The following is an 18313-nucleotide window of genomic DNA, read 5'->3' as shown; positions in this document are numbered from 1 at the left end:
ATACAATACAGGCCAAAAACTACACCAGAAGCAACATGTTAACTACTGGTGGCTAAAGCAAACAGCAGGCATATGACTTAGATCAGTTCAGAGAAGAAAAAATAATCATAGAACTCAAACTGAGTGACAAAAAATGTCACAAGCCCTTTGAAGGTATCCAGGAGGTACAGGGCATAGAGTGCTGGACCTGGAATCAGGAAGACCTGAGTTCAAATCCAGACTCACACAGTTACTAGTTGTATGACCCTGGGCAAGTTGCTTAAACTGTTTGCCTCAGTTTTCTCAACTGAAAAATGGGGATATTAACAACCCCTATCTCTCAGGGTTGTTATAAGGATCAAATGAGATACTATTTGTAAAGCACAGTATTATATAAATGCTAATTCCTTTCCCTTAGATGATAACTTCAGCACTAGTTACATATTTTTTACTTCTCATCTCAAGAATTATAACTCATATCAACATAATGCTTTAAAGTATGTGAAGCTCTTTACCCATTTGAGCCTCAAAACAACTATATGAGGTAGGATTTTTATCCCCATTTTACAGTTGAGATCTGAGGTTCAAAGTGGTTAAGTTGCTCAAGAAGTATTTGAGATAGGATCTGAACCCGGATATTCCTGATTTCATGCCACAAACACGACCTTGTCTCTCTAATGGCTTCTGACTAAAGCAAATTGAAACTTTTCTGCTTAAATTTAAGGATCTCCATAACCTCACTCTGTCCAAACTATCCAATTATATTTTCCATTACTCTAATTGTTCCCTCCGATCCAAACAGATTTCTCCGGTTGCTTCCTCTCCTTTTATTGCCATCACCCTTTCTTCTTCTTCTCCTTGTTCAGTCATTCAGCTGTTCAGTTGTGTCCCATGGACCATGGCACCTTTCTGTCTCCTGATTTCTGTCCAGACTCATGCTTGTTGTTTCCATGACACTCTCTATCCATCAGATCCTCTGCTATCCCCTTCCCCTTTTGCCTTTGATCTTTTCCAACATCAGGGACTTTTCCAACACGTCATGTCTTCTCATTATGTGGAGAAAGTATTTAAGCTTCAGCTTCAGTATTTGACCTTCCAGTGAAGACCCTGAATGAATTTAAGTATTGACTGACTTGATTTCCTTGCTGTTCAAGGGACTCTCAAAAGTCTTCTCTAGCACCACAGTACAAAAGCATAGTTTCTGTAGAGCTCAGCTTTCCTTATAGTCCACAGCCACACACTGCTCCCAGAAAAATTTTAGCTTTGACTATATGGACCTTTGTCAGCAAGGTGATTTCACTACTGTGTAGTACGCTGTCCAGATTTGCCATAGCTTTCCTTCCAAGGAGCAAGCATCTTGATTTCATGGCTTCAGTCACCATCCCCTGTGATCTTTGAACCCAAGAATATAAAATCTGACATGGCTTCCATTCTTCCTCCTATTCAGCTTCTACTTATCTTCCACAGTCTCTGGTTCAGGTTCCGCTTCTCAGATCATGATTCCTACTTAGACAACTCAAGTCCTATTTTAGCATTCATAGATTATTTTTTTGATCATTCTCTCCTTGTTTCATGTTGCCAGTTACTTATGACACTGTAAGTTTCTTGAGAATAAGAACTACGTCTTCAGCTACTTTTGTATCTTTCCAAACATCTAGCATAAGGCTTATCACATTGCCAACAGTGTTGTGCGAAAAGTAAAATATTAGATGTGGAATCTGATACTGATACTGATTACATGATGGAAGGAAAACCTTTTCACCTTTCTGTTCCTCCGTTACTTCATCACTAGATGTATAACTGTGGCTAAGTCTCTTAAATCTCCTGAGCCTCAATGACTTTGTTTTGGGTTATAAAATGACTTGTACCATTAACTTCATAAGATTTCTGTAAGGAAAATGCTTTAAAAATCTGAAAATATGTTATTGTTGTTAACAATGAATGCATGTTTGACTGATTGATCCTATGACTGAGTTTGTAAATCCTCAATCATGTTTCATATTTTGGTTCTTTAAATGACAGATGAGTACTGGATATCATTTCTTAGTGTTCTGCTGTCCTTCAGTATTAACTCTACAAGCTTATCTTGATGCTCTAACTCCATATATTAAGGTTACTTGTAAATATAATCTGTATATAAATGGAAATCAAAAACTAAGGCAATTTTTCTGATAACTCAAGACAAACAAACAGCTTTTTCATCTGAATGCTTAAAACACATATATGTTTTTGAGGTTTGAATTATCCCAACACCGCCTCCATTCTCCCCTTCACTTTGTATGTATGGTAAAGGGTATACGTGATTCATAGATCTCTCAAAATTCACTGTGGTTTGTCTTCCAAATACACGAGTCTTTGGTGGGCAACCTCCTTCCTTCAGTATGAAACAGATCTTCTGGGTTTTTTTGCTCATAAGAACATTAGACAAGAATGCAATGTGATCAACAGGGAGTAGAAGTCATCAAATCAACATTCATTCCCATGACATCACCTAAAACACTGAACATCCCACTGTTTCTTATTAAGAGACAGCACCAACACCTGGTGGATCTGAGGGAAATTTTCTAGTCTAACATTAATTGAAATATATCCTTGAATAACAAGAGGAATTGAGCTTTCCCACATGTGCTCTCAATAGCATGTTGTTTCTAATTGGAATAGGCTTTTTAGTTTTTCAAAAAAAGAATAATCCCAGGAGCCATTCACATAGCCCATAGGGATCTGAGATCTTGATTTTTACCCTATACCTCTAAAGATACAATATGGATTTAATGTTTTATAACAGTTTTTGGAATATCATTTAATGTAAATTTAAGCATATTTGTGCAAAGCTCATAACTTTCCATCAGACAAAATGTTACGATAATTACTAGCCAAAGACAATATTTTCTCTCTTCAAAAACACACAGACACACACTATCTACATGCATACATGCATATTATGTTTAATATGCTTTAAATAATCTCATCTACAAATGTTCATTTGTTTCCAGTCACAGAAAATATGATTGACTAAGGATTTGAGTTTGTGTATCTACAGATTATTTGATGAGGAAAGTTGAAAAATCTGTTTGCTTGCCTTTACTTATCTTTGTTGAATTTGACTGTCAGATATGAATTATTAGACTCAGACTCAGTGTCCCTGATAAGGAGTATGATTCAATTGGCAACAGGAAAACACACTAGGTAGAATAAAATGTAAGCACTTGTTTTTTTTAAATGTTTAGCCCACAGAATGAGGAAATGCAAAAGTTAAGTGACTCAATGGAACAACTTGAACCTTTTGAGTCAAAATTTTCCAGGGAGCAAATAAGTTACTACTGGAGACTGAACTAGGTCCTTTGGGATGCTGTATTGGCTTTGTGGCTGCCATCAGCTTTTAGCTGTGCTTCTAAGATGAATGAAGCTAAATTCAGCTCTTGCTTCCTTCTTTAGCCTTTTTTTTTTTTGCATATTACCTACACACAGATAATATTCTCACTTCTGTCAGCATTGGTTGAAGAAAACTAAAAGGGATGAACACAATTAAGGACATTTATAAATCATTAATACATGGAAAGATCCATATTAACTGCTGCACAATGAAGGAAGAAGAGCCAAGAAAAACAACATGCACAACAGGTATGGGGATGGAAATGGAAATAACCAACCACCACAAAAAAAGTCTAAAGAAAATGTTGTAAACTTATAAAGAATAAGTATGGCTTAAAAGAAGAGATGTGAGAAGACTCCTATCCCACACCTTTGCAGAGGTGGGAGGGAGGTCTTCTGCAAGTGTTGCACATTGCACATATTTTCAGACATTTTTGATGTACTGATCACTTATGCTGATTTTCCCCCTCTTTTTCTTTAAAGAAACACTATTTGTTATATGAGGTGGTGCTCTGGCAGGGAGAAGGGGAGGAATACTGGAGGAAACTATGGTTATGTAAATAAACAAAAGACATTTTACATAAAATTTTAAAGAAACTTAGCTGATGTAAAACCATTACTTATAAAGCTTGAGTGGGCAATTGGTGAACGATTAAGTCAGACAGTATTAATCAAAGAAAGCTTTTGGAAAGAGACTCATTTTTTAAAACATGGTTTGGGAGAAGATGAAAAGAGTAGTAGAGAGAAGGTGGTGGATATCATGAGCACAGGCAAGGTAGGTGGGTGACCCTTACCTTATTATTACAGAATAAGAAACACATTGTCTTTCTATTTCATAAACACATGAGTCAAGAGTGTGGGCAATCAAGTGGAAGTAGAAGTCTTTGTTGCACTATATGGAAAAACAAATCAAAAAGCACGGATGAAGCTTACTACTGATCAATCAGGGTGTATAGAGCTGTGGTTCTGACCTCATTGTTGTATGCCTGTGAAACCTGAACAGTCTACCAGCACCATGCCAGGAAACTGGACTGCTTCTGTTTGAACTCTTAGGAAGATTCTGAAGATCACCTGACAGGATAAGGTATTAGACACCGAGGTTCTTTCTTGAGCTAAACTTCCAAGCATTCAAACTCAACTACAGAGAGCACAACTTTGATGGGCTGGTCATATTGTTCAAATGCCAAATATATATATATATATATATATATACACACACACACACACACACACACACTTAAAAGCCTACTTTATGAAGAAATCACACAAGTCAGGTGATCACATGGTAGTCAGAAGAAGTGATACAAGGACACTCTCAAGGTCTCTCTGAAGCACTTTGGAATCAATTGTGTGACATGGGAAATGCTGCCAAAGAACCACCCAGTGAAGTGTGCTTGCATTGAAGAAAGCAGAACTGCAACAACTCAAAAGAAATGTGAGATGCGCAAATTTAGAGACATCTCCACTCCAGCTGGTCATGTGTGCTATTTGTGCATTACCTGAGGTACAGCCTTTTGAGTTCATTTGGTCTGATCAGTGACAGTTGGACACACCATATCTTGACTCTATTGATGTCATTTTAGACCTTTTCAAGAATGAAAGCTAACAACCAACCAAATGCCTACTCTGTGTTGGGGATAAATAAACATTTTCTGACTTCAAAGAGCTAACTTACTATATACTGACATCTATAACTGAGGTATAAACTGAGGAAATTTAAAAATAATAACCTTTCCTCAATTTTAAATATTTCTACTGATTTGTCTTTTTATACTAGATAAATGGAAAGAACAGGATATACTTCTTAGCCAAAAAATTATAATTACTAACAACTGGAGCTGAACCTCACTAATGCTTCTGAGTTGTTTACTGTTTGCTTCAAAAAGGTAAATGTAATCATGGGCTATTGAACCCCATTAATGTCTGCTTTGAATCATTCATTCATTCTCAGTGGGTTAAGTATCTAGTTCATAATCTTTCTCCTTAGCCCAACCCCATACTCTCATCTTTAGTGAATTCAACACTAACCTTTCAAACATTCTGGCCTTACAATTCATCCTTCTCCTCAACTCCCCTGTTCTCCATCTCCACTCTATCTTAGCCATTCAGAGTGTAGATGTCTTTACATGTCCCAATCACCCAAATTTCAATTTTCATTATCGTAAAACACTGAATTCCCCTTAATCACAGTTTTCTGCCCTCCACTTATCTCCCACTAAATCACATCTTTTAAATCATTCTTACCATGATTTCTGATCCCTTCTCTCCTTGTTCTCCCAATCCACCCCTCCATTCAACATTCTTTTTTCTTTTGTAGTCTTGACCTTATACTAAGCTACTTCAACAAAGCACAGCCTTGAACCTCTTTCTCCTGAGTTTTTCTGCTGTTCATGTTCTGACCATCTTTAATTTTGAGTCAGTCCCACAATTGGCCTTCAGAATAGAAGTGGGAGAATACCCACTCCTAAGCTGCCTAAAGCTTCTGTGCAGAATGCGCCTGTTATAGATTCTTGCTAACTTCAAATAGGCCATTGTTGCTATACACAAATCCTTTAATTTATCTCTATTAAATTCATATACATCCTCAGGTTTCTAGTTTCATCTCCTAAAAGTTACCAGTGAGTTCCTGAACACTAAATCCAACGCCCTTTTCCCAATCTTTATTGTCTTTGGCTCTCTGAAGTTATTGACACTGTTTGATCATCCTCTCCTCCTGGATACTCTCTTTTCTCTTGGATTCTGTGAAAGTATTCTTCAATACTCCAACTCAACTGAATACTTCTCCTTCTACTTTGTGGAATCGTCATCTATCTGCCACACCCAAATATATGTGTCCCCGAAGGCTCTATACTAGGCCACTTCTTTCTATTATTGGGCTTAGTGATCTCATCTGATCTCATGGGAATTGTCTCTCCATAGTTCTATACTGGTCTCTTTATTCCTTGTTGTTGTGTTCATCCTTCATTGCCAAAGAAGACCATGCCATCAGAGAAATGTTGACAAGACTTGCACTTGACTTTGTTTTGAGTGAAAGAGGGCTGCGCAGGTCACCAGCCTCACTTCTCCTCCAGAGCTTATACACAGCAGGTGCTTAATAAACGTTTTGGGAATTTATGAGGCAACTAACTTTTGGAATAGTGATGTGATTTGTACAAGGTGACCCAGTTAATTAGTAGAAGAACTGAGAAAATGATCCAAGTTCCACATTGATGGAGGGCTTGGTATCCAGGCTCCATTTCATAGATCTGCTTATGAATGATTTACTGATTCATTAAATGATATATGTACTCACAAATTTAAAAGACTGGAGGTTTTTCAGTTGCTCTGGAAGATATTCAATAAAGAAAAAGCTCTAGGAGTAGATGGACATTGTTCTTGCCCCCAAAGGACAGGAGAAATGCCACAGAAAGTCACTGGTTGCTTAGAATCAGTTTCACTTCTGAAATACTTCTGGACCTTTGAGACTAGAAGTAAAAAGAATTAGAAAAAGACCCTGTTTCAGGCTTCTTGCATGTTAACATATTGTCTGACCATGACAGACACAAAGCCACAGAGCAACTCACAAGGCAGTTGTTGTTCTAATAAATACCACAATTTGACTATTCATGCTGCATGCTCGGCTAAAGTTAGAACTGCTACAACTAAGACAGGTGACATCAGTAGATTAATCTTGACATTAACCATATTTACTGAAATATTAAGACTACAATCCATTGTGGGAACAGTGGGTTGAGTTAAATTTTGGATTAGATTGGGGAAGGAATTTTTTTTCACAAATCATTTCAGTTCTTAGCCATTTATTGGTTTACTATTGAACAGTGGCACCTCAAATAGTAATCTAAATAGAAATTCCCAGACTTTCAGTTGGATGAATAGTAAAGGAAGGCAAAGGACAATACTGTCCTTCCTTTATTGCTGACTTTGGGCTGACCAGAGTGGTGTTTGGGGCAGTGAAAGCTTACTTCTACTCCAAGCCACTCCAACATTAATCAGCTGATATCAATGGTAGCCAGGATGAAACTTAAACACATTTATAGATGGAAACCATTTAGAGTCCCAGACCACTGTTATCTAGTTATACTGTTAAGCCTGACAAGTCCAGTGTGTCAACATGGATTTGTGTACATTTAAATATTTTGTTGTGTTCTGCAGTCACCACTGCTGTTTATGAAGCCTGTTAGCTACATATCTGTTCCTTCAGAAGCTGCACATTACTAAAAATGAACTTTTGTCTCTGATTCTTACACATTAGGTTAGTAGGTAAACTACTTTTTAATTGTATGATGTTAAAAGAGCAGATCATACATCCGTCTTCTCTGAATTAGTGAACGAATTCTGAATCAAACAAGGCATCTAGGAAAATTACAAGAGATGAACTATATAGTTGTGATTACATGAATTTGAGAAGTTTTCGCATGAACAAAAATAGTGCATTTAGAATAAAGAAATAAAGAAAACAGTCAAATGGAAAAAAAAAATCAAGTATTTCTGAGGATTCTGATTTCCAAGATACATAGACAGCCTATAGAAATGTGTGACCAAAAGTCTTTTACAAAGGTAAGTTAGCAAACGAATAGGTACACACATTTCTCCAAAAATTGCAAATTATTAACAAACATAAGAAAGAATTCAGATGACTGATAGTAAGATAAATGCGAATCAAATAACCTCGAAGTTTCATCTCCCTCTCAGAAGATTGGCAGAGATAACAAAAGATGGGAATAGTTAACGTTGGAAGGGCTATGGAAAGATAGACACATGAATGCATTGTTGGTGGAATTGTGAATTGGCACAATCATTCTGAAAAGCAGTCTGGAATTATGTAGAATAAGTGACTAAACTGCCCCAACTCTTTGACTGAGATATTCCACTACTACAACATATACCCCTTAGGAGGTCGATGACAAAGATAAAGGCCTTATAGGTACCAAAATATTTAAAGCAGAATTTTGTGGTTTCAAAGAACTGAAAACCAAATAGATATTTCTCCATTAACTAGGGACTAAAGAAACAAATTGTGATGCATGAAGGTAATAGAATATTACTAAAAAAATGGTTGAACAGGATAAATACAGAGAAACACAAAGTGAAATAAGTGAATCCGGGACAACAACATACACAGCAAAACAATTCAGAGTAAATGCTGGGAAATTCTACTAACCAAACGTGGTGCCAAAGAAGACAAAGGAAAAGATACCTCCTTTGCAAACATGGGAGACCACGAATGTGATTATAACAAATAACAATCAGATGTTTTTCTTTTAAATTCAGATTTGCAGTATTTTGTTCTCCCTTTCTTCCTACTTTAGTACCAGTTAGTTCAGAAAAAAGAGCAGCTAGATGACACAGCGTGCTGGGCTTGAAGTCAGGATGACCTGAATTCAAATGTGGCCTCAGAACTTACTAATTGTGTGACCTTCAGTTGTTTCCTCACCTGTAAAAAAAAAAATGAGCCAAAGAAGGAAATAGCAAACCACTTTTCTTTGCCAAGAAAACCCCTAAGGGGTCACAAAGAATTAGATATACCTGAAACTAGGTGTATCTAATACACCTAACGTTAATAACAACAATTATAACGTTTAGAATAAACCTTAATGATTCTTATCTGAGAGTACAGAAAAGGGGGAACTATAAGTGACAGGAAGACAATGGATAACAATACAATTTTTAAAAAGCAAGTTACTTTCTGCTTAGATCGCATTGTTTAATATTTTTGTTGCATAGATCAAAGCTGGACAATAATCTGTTTCACAGCAATTCTTCTTCATGCCAGGATTCTGGTTACTCCCTGTCTAAAGAGTGACAATCTAAGAAGCTCTCTGTTCTCCTCAAACATCTTACAAGCAACACTGTTTTACCGTAAGCCTCTCTTTCTTCTATAGTGACCCAGTTGCAATCTCACCTCAAGCTGATGATCACACTGGGTGATTCAGTCTAGGACAGAGTGGAGTAGTAGTAAGAGCACTACATGATGTTGGAAAATTTAAATTCAGGGGTGGAAAACCTAATGCTTTGAGGACACATGCGGCCCTCTAGGTTCTCAAGTGTGGCCCTTTGACTGAATCCAAACTTCATAGAACAAATCCTTTAAGAGTATATCTATATAGATATAGATATCTATATATCTATATCTCTATATAGATATAGAATCTATATAGATATAGATATATAGATATCTATATCTATATATATGTATTGATGTATGTATGTATATACACACACACACGAGGATATAATATATACTAAATATCTCTCTCTCTATATATTTCCACACATAACTTTCAAAACTATCCTGTTTATCTGTGTTCCCTCTGGGTACACAGATTAAAACATTTTTTTTTCAAAGTTTCTATGTTTCTATTTTTTGGAGTCACTGTTCCAACAGGCTCCTAATGAAATTGTCCATGGAGCTTTTCCAGCAAGTAGCATGACAAAGGATATCTCAGAAAAAGGAAGTTAGTCTTCTTAATGTGGAGGGCCCATTCTTTCATGCTAAAGGGCAAAACATAGGAACCCCAGAGAAAATGCAACATGATAAAGGAAACACACTAGTCATTTAGAATCTCAACTTACTCAGGATTTCACCCTATATGGAAGCTGCATGGAATTGTCAATCCTACGAACCCACTCGAAACATTGAGAAAATAAAAAAATCAACACATTTTCCCTCTGACGTGGCCTCCTACTTAACTCGCATCTCAAAGTCAATATGTAATTTCTATATAAAAGTAGAATGAATTGTTTGGAATTCTGAGTAAGACATAATACGTTTTGTTTTGCCTCTCCTGTCAGATTTGGTAAGTCATGTAGCAACCAAAGGCTTTTCTCCTATCTCTCTCTTTTTAGTAGTAGTAATAACCGCAATAATAATAAAGAACTGTGTCGTTAGATAGTTTAAAGAGAGAGAAATGGAAATCTGTGACAGTGATGACTTAATATTGCAAATTATGATTTTCACGTAGGTAATTTAGCATAGCAAATCGTAGTTCTAATTTCTTCCTGAAGAGTAAAGCCAGGAAAATATAGTGTCTCAGAGGGCAACGGGGAAAGAGAATGAAATTAAAAGAGAGAAAAAGGATTTTAAAAAGACCATTCAAAAACAGACTAATAAAAAATGACCTGTAGAAATGTAAACTGTGCTTTATTAACATATGCGAGGTTTAATTTTCTTGAGAAAAAGTTTCTTTTTGCTAAGGTTTGGTATATATTTCTTCAGATAGAGAGAACGTAGGTATCTCACGTCCAGAAGGAATGCACAAGGGGTGTAGAGGACTGACAGCGGCAGAAGGGAATGATGACTTTGAAGGTGTCAATGCCAGGGCTCTCTACCTGAATGACATAGGTCCTTGATGGCACATGGTGCAGAGCAAGGGAATCAAAGAGAGGAAGAATACTGTGAGCAAAAATGACTTCATGATTTGTCTCTTGTTCTAGGATTATTCTTCAAGAAACAAACTGGCCCATCAATACTAACGTCATTTCTGCAAAGCGTTTAATCCACCTGCATGAAGCTGTGTCTACATGTTCGGCAGAACAGTCCTATAGGACTGTTACAGACTATGAATTTCATTCCTGGTAACAAGCCATATTCTAACTGTCTGAGACACTTAATAGTGTCTGGAAGAAATCACAACCATTATATGCCTCAGTTTCCTTATCTGCAAAATGGGATAATAATACCTATTTTTTTCAGGATTGTTATGAGGGTAAAACGAGATTATGTTTATAAAGTGAATTGCAAACCTTAAAATCCTATATAAGTAATGTGTTGTCATTGCTGTTTATGGTTTATTGTTACTATCAACAAGGTAGAGATCCAGGGTAGCACAGTGGATAGAGAATTGGGCCTGGAGTCAGGAAGATCGGAATTCAAATCCAGCGAAAGACCCTTGCTAGTTTATGAATTTTGGCAAGTCATGAACTCTGGCAAATCATGAACTCTGTCTGCTTCAGTTTCCTCATCTGTAAAATGAGAACAATAGTAGCACCTAGATCCCAGACCAATTGAGTTAACATGTAGTAGTAGTAGTAGTGGTGGTAGTAATAGTAGTAGTAGAAGTAGTAGTAGTAGTAGTAGTAGTAGTAGTAGTAGAGTAGTAGGAGTAGGAGTAGTAGTAGTAGTAGTAGTATAGTAGCAATCTCTTAGAAGTAACTTTTCTCTCTGTTCGCTCTTCTATTTTTATCAGTACACAAACCTTGACCCCTCTAAATCTTTCAACACAAAATCTCCTTTCAAAGCTTTATTTCTGTGAAAAAAATGAGTCTTGCAGAATATAAAGAGAAAGGACTGGTTACAACAGAATCATCAAGTCAATGTTGCTTTAAAAGTGCAGAATGTCCAGATGGTAAAGCCATTTATCCCTAGGAGACTTCTTTCACAGCTTAGGTTTTCATTGGGATTTGATACCAAATCAATGCAATCATTTGATAGTGTAATTCATAACGGTTGTTGAAGGGCTTGTGTTTCTTGTGCACACGCCTGATGTGCATGACGTATCCTGGTAAATCAGGTTCATGTTCTAAAATGTGATCACTTTAGAGAGAACGGAAGGGGTAGGAATAGGAACAATTAAATCATTTCAGTCTTGTCCAGTTCTTCATGAAACCATGTAGGGTTTACTTGGCAAAGACACTGGTGTGGTTTGCCACTTCCTTCTCTAGCCCATTTTACAGATAAGGAAACTGAGGCAAACAGGGTTAAGTGACTTGCCTAGGGTCACAGAGCTGGTAAATGTCTGAGACCAGATTTGAACTCAGGTCTTTCTGATTCCAGGCTCTGTACTCCATCGACTTTGTCAGCTGCTACCTCTAACTAACAAAAATGACAGAAGATGGAGGCTCTCACTTTAGCAAGTATGACGAGAAAGGCAAGTTTCACAATACTAATTTATAGATACACAAAAGTGCCTAAGTCCAGGGCCCTCCTGGCTCAGAGTGAACGTAAATAGGACCTGTTTCTCCTTTGGCCAGTAACCCTGAGGGCATTCCGCTCCCAGTTGGATTTTTTTTTATTAAAGGGGCCATCCCTTGACACACTTCTTAAAGAGTCCTACACATTGAATGGGTATTACCTCACTCTAGATGAGAACCTGGCCTAAAAGGGCCAGGGTCTCCCACTGCACCCTGGGTAGTTTCCAGGCTTCCTGATCCACATCTGGCCACTGGACCCAGAGGGCTTAGGAGGCTTTGCAAGGCCCTCCCTCACTCAAATCAAAGTCCCTTGCAAATCACCTCACTATCTCCCTGATGTCATGGTCCTCTTCCAGAAAGAAGGACAAACCACAATCTGTGAGTAGTCAGAGTTGCCTGAATGGTGACCCAGTTGACCAGTTCCAGTTGGGCAACTCAGCTCCTTCCCTCCCATCCTTTCTCCTCTCCTGTCCTCTCCTCCCTCCTCCTCTGCTCTCCTAAGGCCACTGGATTCATCAATTAAGAGTTTCATGGTAACTTTAGAGAACAGTCTGATTGAGTGACAAGATTGGAACCCAAACTGAAGAGGGCTAAGCAGAGAACAGTGTGGGAGAAAGTGGGAATAATGAGTGCAGACAACTTTTCCTAAGTGTTTGGTTATTAGAGGGAAGAGAACGATACAATGGCAGCTTGAGGCAGGCTGGTAGGATCAAGGGAAGACTGGTGCAGTCATCACTGTTCATAGAATCACAGATTTAGAGCTAGAAGGGTCATTAAAAATCATCTAACCCACCCACTCATTTTATAGATAAGGAGACTAAGGCCCAGAGACTTGTCCAAGTCACAGAGGGAGTGACAGAGGCAGGTTTCAAACCCAAGTCCTCTGACTCCAAAGCCAAGGCCCTTTCTCCTGTACCACATTGTGATTTTACCTCCTTGGATAGTCCAAAAGGAATCACAGAGACATTAAAGGTCAGCTTGAAAATTTGTTATTAGCCTAAAGATGCCAATAAATAGTCTGAAGTCACTTCACCAACTTTAGGTGATTTACTTGTAAATGGATTCCAGGCATTTAGTTTAGTTTTCCATTTAAGAATATTTTCCATGGGAGACAATACAGTATCAAAAAAGAAAAAAAAGCAGCATTTCTCTCCCAGAAAAACTTCATAGATTATTCTTATAAATGCTCTCAAAATAAGCATTTTACTCAGGAAGGCCTGTGCTTCTACAGTAAAAGGTGAAAGGGCCAGAAACACAAATCTCTACTCTGAAAGGCTACCAGGGAGAATGAAGTGTTTCTTGAAAAAAAAAAAATGGAAAAATTCCTTCAACATAAAAACAAAGAAAAGGACTCGAAGAGGCATAGGGGAATTGAGCTGAGGTTGAGAAAAGAAGGATGTGACACAGAGAAGAAAGGGGAAGAGGACTTGGTGATAAATGGGTCAAGCTAAGCCAACAAGCAATTATTACGTGCATATTGTGAGTATGTATATGTATGTATATGTAAGATATGGGTTCTGCTCTTGGCTAGGCCTGACTAAGGCCAGCTTTCTGAAAGCTTATATTCTAAATTGGGGGGAGGGGAGAGATACTTATATATAGGTCATTTAACAATTAACAAAAGGAGATTTAGTGAATCATATCATGAGAAAGATATTTAACAAGGACATGCATTGACACATCAAGTTGTAAATATTCACAGAGTTAAAATAAAGTTCTGCAACAAAATTTGTGATGTATCACGAACTAAAAAAAGCAGGAGTAGGAATCTTGATTTGAAGCAAGGCAACAGTAAAAATAAAGACAATAAAAAACATATTCAGGGAAGCCACATTATGTTTATGGGCATATATAAAATATCAGTGTCAATAATTAATAGATCTGCACCTAAGAGAATCGCATCTAAAATGCTTAGAGGAAAAATTAATTTAATTGAACAGAGAAATAATGAAACTATAATATGGGGTGGGGGATCCTTAATGTATCTCCTTTCAGACATACAGTAACAGAGGTAAACAAGAAAGAAGGATCTAAATAGAACTTTAGAAAAGTTAGATACAACAGATCTCTGGTGATTACTGAATGGAAAAATACAGGAATTTACATATTCCTAAACTGACTATGATCTATACAAACAAATGTAAAAAAGCAGAAATATTGTACATGTTCTTTGCTGACCACAATAAAGGACCTTTGAAGAAATGATTAAAATTAATTGGAGTTTAAACATTTAACCCTAAAGAATTAGTGAGTCAAATAACAAATCATAGAAGTAATAGAAAATTTTGTCAAAGAAAATGACAGACAACATAGCAAAATGTACAGGATGCAGTCAAAATAGTCCTTAAAGAAAAATTTATATGTTAAAATGCTTTCACCAACAAAAAGGAAAAATATTAATGTATTGGTCATGCAATTTAAAAAAAAAATCCTAGCAAAGAAACAAATAAAAAAACCCCAATTAAGCACCAAATCAGAAATTCTGAAAATCAAAGAGATTAACAAAATTGAAAGCAAAAAATCCCTTTAGCCCAGTGAACTGATAAACAAAAGTAGGAACTGGTTTAAAAAAAATTTTAAAAGATGAATTGTTAACTAGTCTGATGTTAAAAAGAAAAATCAAATTGTTTATATCAACAATGAAAAAAGGGGAAAGAATTCAATTAGAAAACAATCTAAAACTATTTCTTCCAATTCCCAACAAACTAATAACTTAGATGAAATGGATGATTATTTTAAAAAATATTAAATATCTTTGTTAACAGAATAATAACTAGATTATTTGAATATCCCAATATCAGGGGGAAAATGACTGAACCATAAATAAGTTTTCAAAGGAAAACCTCCATTAGAGGATGTATTAATATTCTATTAAACATCCAGAGAATAATTATTTCTAATATTATGTAACTGCAAAAACACCAAAAAATACTCCAAAATAATAGATTCTTCCACAATCTTTCGAGGACACAAATATGTTCTTATTCACAATATTTCTATAACATAAATTTGGCCTTGATACCTAAAACAGGGAAGGACAAGACAAAACAATAATTATAAAATAAAAAAGTTATCAGCAGCTAGAGCAACATATTACAAAGATTGTGCACAACAACCAAGTTGAATTTGTACCATGAATGAAGAGTTGGTTCAATATAAGGAAAACTATAAACCAAATAGATTATGTTAATAAGAAAATATTACATGATGATATCAATAGATACTTGAAAATGTTTTTTGACAAAATCTAACACAAATCGTTGTTAAAAAGACTAGAAAGCATAGATAGACCTTTCCTTGAAATGGTAAGTAGCATGTTTCTAAAATCTAACACCAGAATTACTGTAATGGAAAATACTAGAGGCCTTTTGAATAAGATCCAGGGTAAAAAATAAGGTGTCCAGTATCACTACTATTATATGATATAGTTCTAGGAATGCTAATTATTCAATAAGAAAAGAAAAAAAGAAATTGAAAGAATAAGCACAGGAAAAGAGGAAAGGAAATAGTTATGTTTTACAAATTATAAGATGATCTAGGTAGAGAATCCAAAATTAGAAAACTCAAAAATTAATTGAAATGGAGGTACAGTCAAGATGGTGGAGTATCAGAAAGCCTTGTCCATTCTAAACTCCTCCAAACTCATCTAGAAAATGTACTAGACTGAATCCTGATGGGAAAGCTAAGAGTCACAGTGAGTCATTTTTCCCCCACAGGTTGGCAAAGAGAGACAGAGAAGGAGGTCTGCAGACACAGGGGCCCAGGTCTTGGGTGAAAAACACCACACATGGAGCACATCAGTGCTTAAGGAAAGGCTATGAACCAGGACAGAAGAGGTTGCAGACCCACACTGGGGCACTGTGACAGGGACAGGTGCTGACTGACAGCACTGATGCCCACTGCACAGTTCTTGGTCACAGATCCAAGGCAGATTGATTTGTTCTTGCATTTCCCTTCCCCAAGTGGTCTCTTAGTGGTATATTGAGGGAGCCTGGGGAACAAGTTAAGAGGCAAGCACAAGCAGTGGGGCTCCCCTAGTTTCCAGCCCAGTCTGAAGTTCTGTAACTCAAGACCATATGAATTTCTCAGCTGGGTGAGTGAGTTCAATAGCAGTCTTTTGGAAAAAAAAAAAAAAAACCAAACCCAGATCATTAATTTGCAGAGCTCAGACCAGCGAGGGAGCAATCAGATTTTACCGTAGATCAAACCACTTTGGGAGTGCTGACAACTAATAAGGCTCAAGCCTGAGTTGTCCTCAAGATCCAGGGTATAGAAATGAGTATTATTGTGCTGTTAGAAATAATGAAAGGGTTGGTTTCAGAGAAACCTGGGAAAACTGATAAACCACAATTCCTGAGGACTTATGATGAAAGATGCAATTTTTGTCATTTTATTGTATCTGACTCTTTTGACCCCTCATTTGGAGTTTTCTTGGCAAAAAATACTGAAGTGGTTTGCCATTTCCTTCTCCAGTTCATTTTACAGATGAGGAAACTAAGGCAGACAGGATTAAGTGACTTGCCCAGGGTCACAGAGCTAGTGTTTGAGGTCAGCCTGGGGCTCTATCCACTGTGCCATGCTTGAAATACACTACGAAACTCTCTATAATAAAGATTGCAGACTGAGATAGTTTTGTGGACATGACCAGTGTAGGAATTTGTTTTGATTATCTGAATTTGTAACAGGGATTTTGTTTTCCTTACTTTTTCACTGGGTAGAGGAGGGAGTACAAGTGGAAATGAAGGAGGAGAGATAGGAGGGAGAGAAGACAAATCTTTGTTTGAAAATAAAATAAAATTTACTTTAATAAAAAGTGAATTGAAACAACTTTAGTCAAGTTGTAGTGTATAAAATAAACAACACAAATCATTAGTGTTTCTATGTGTTATCCTGAAAACTCTAATAGGAAGAGATAGATAAATTCCAAATATATAAAAATTTGGGAGTCTATGTATCAAGACATACATGGGAACAAGATGACTACAACTGGAAAAAATTCTTTATAAAAATAAAGACAAACCTAAATAATTAGAGAAATATTGAATAAATGCTTCTGGCAAGTTGTGGCAATATAATAAATATGACAATACTACCTAAATTAGTTTACTAATTCCATGTCATACCAACTGCTAATGGATTACTTTATAGCACTAAAATTTTTTTTTAAAATTCATCTCAAGGAACAATAGGTTGAGAAATTCAAAGGAAACAATGAAAAAAAGTGGGAAGGAAAAGGATTTAGAAATATCAGCTCTCAAACTATACTATAAACTAATAATCATAAAATTATTTGGTCTTTGTCAAAATAAAGAATTTAATAAATGAAACAGAATAAGTTCACAATATTCAGCATTCTGGTGTTTGATAAATGCAAAGATCTCAACTACTGGAGTGAAGAATGACTATATTTGAAAATTAGAAACTGTTATGGCAGAAATTAGCCACATTCTAACATCTCACACCATTTATCAAAGATAAAACTCCATTTGGATACATGACAGACATAAACATTCATATCATAAACAGATTAGAGAGCAAAAAATAAATTTTTCTTTTGAAATAATGGCTAGGGGAAGAGTTGATCATCAACCAATGATAGAAATATAGAAAATAAAATAAATAATTTTAATTACAAACCAATGCAGTTAAAATTAAAAGGGAAAATTTTTTTCATAAATTTCTCTGATAAAGACCTCATATAAAAGATATATGAGACCAAGTCCAACATATAAAAATAATAGCCATTCCTGAATAGGCCAAAGAAATATGAACAAGTGGTTTTCAAAAAAAAGAAATGTAATGGACAAAAGAAGAAATCTATCAGCAACTATATGTAAAAAATGTTCCAAAACTGCAATAATTACAGAAATGCAAATTAAAGTAATTCTGAGGCTCCGCCTCACACCCATCACATAGACAAAGCTGGCAGGAAGGAAAGTGACAATTGTTGGGTTGATGAGGAGCTACAAATTTAGTCTGGCCATTCAGCAAACAAATTTGGAACCATGTCTGAAAAGTAACTAGGGATATCAAGAAAGAAATGAAAGAGATG

General features: G+C 36.3%; 1 protein-coding gene across 6 annotated transcripts in view; it reads right to left on the bottom strand.

The window, feature by feature from the left end:
* The window catches only part of MCTP1 (multiple C2 and transmembrane domain containing 1), a 725942-nt gene that overhangs the window by 50869 nt on the left and 656760 nt on the right, over positions 1-18313 (bottom strand). The gene's annotated exons all lie outside the window — the stretch shown is intronic.

This window comes from Notamacropus eugenii, chromosome 4 (genome assembly GCF_028372415.1).
Source record: "Notamacropus eugenii isolate mMacEug1 chromosome 4, mMacEug1.pri_v2, whole genome shotgun sequence".
NCBI classification, from domain to species: Eukaryota; Metazoa; Chordata; class Mammalia; order Diprotodontia; family Macropodidae; genus Notamacropus; species Notamacropus eugenii.
The sequence above is the reverse complement of the archived record's forward strand: the minus strand, read 5'-3'. Positions and strand labels throughout refer to the sequence as shown.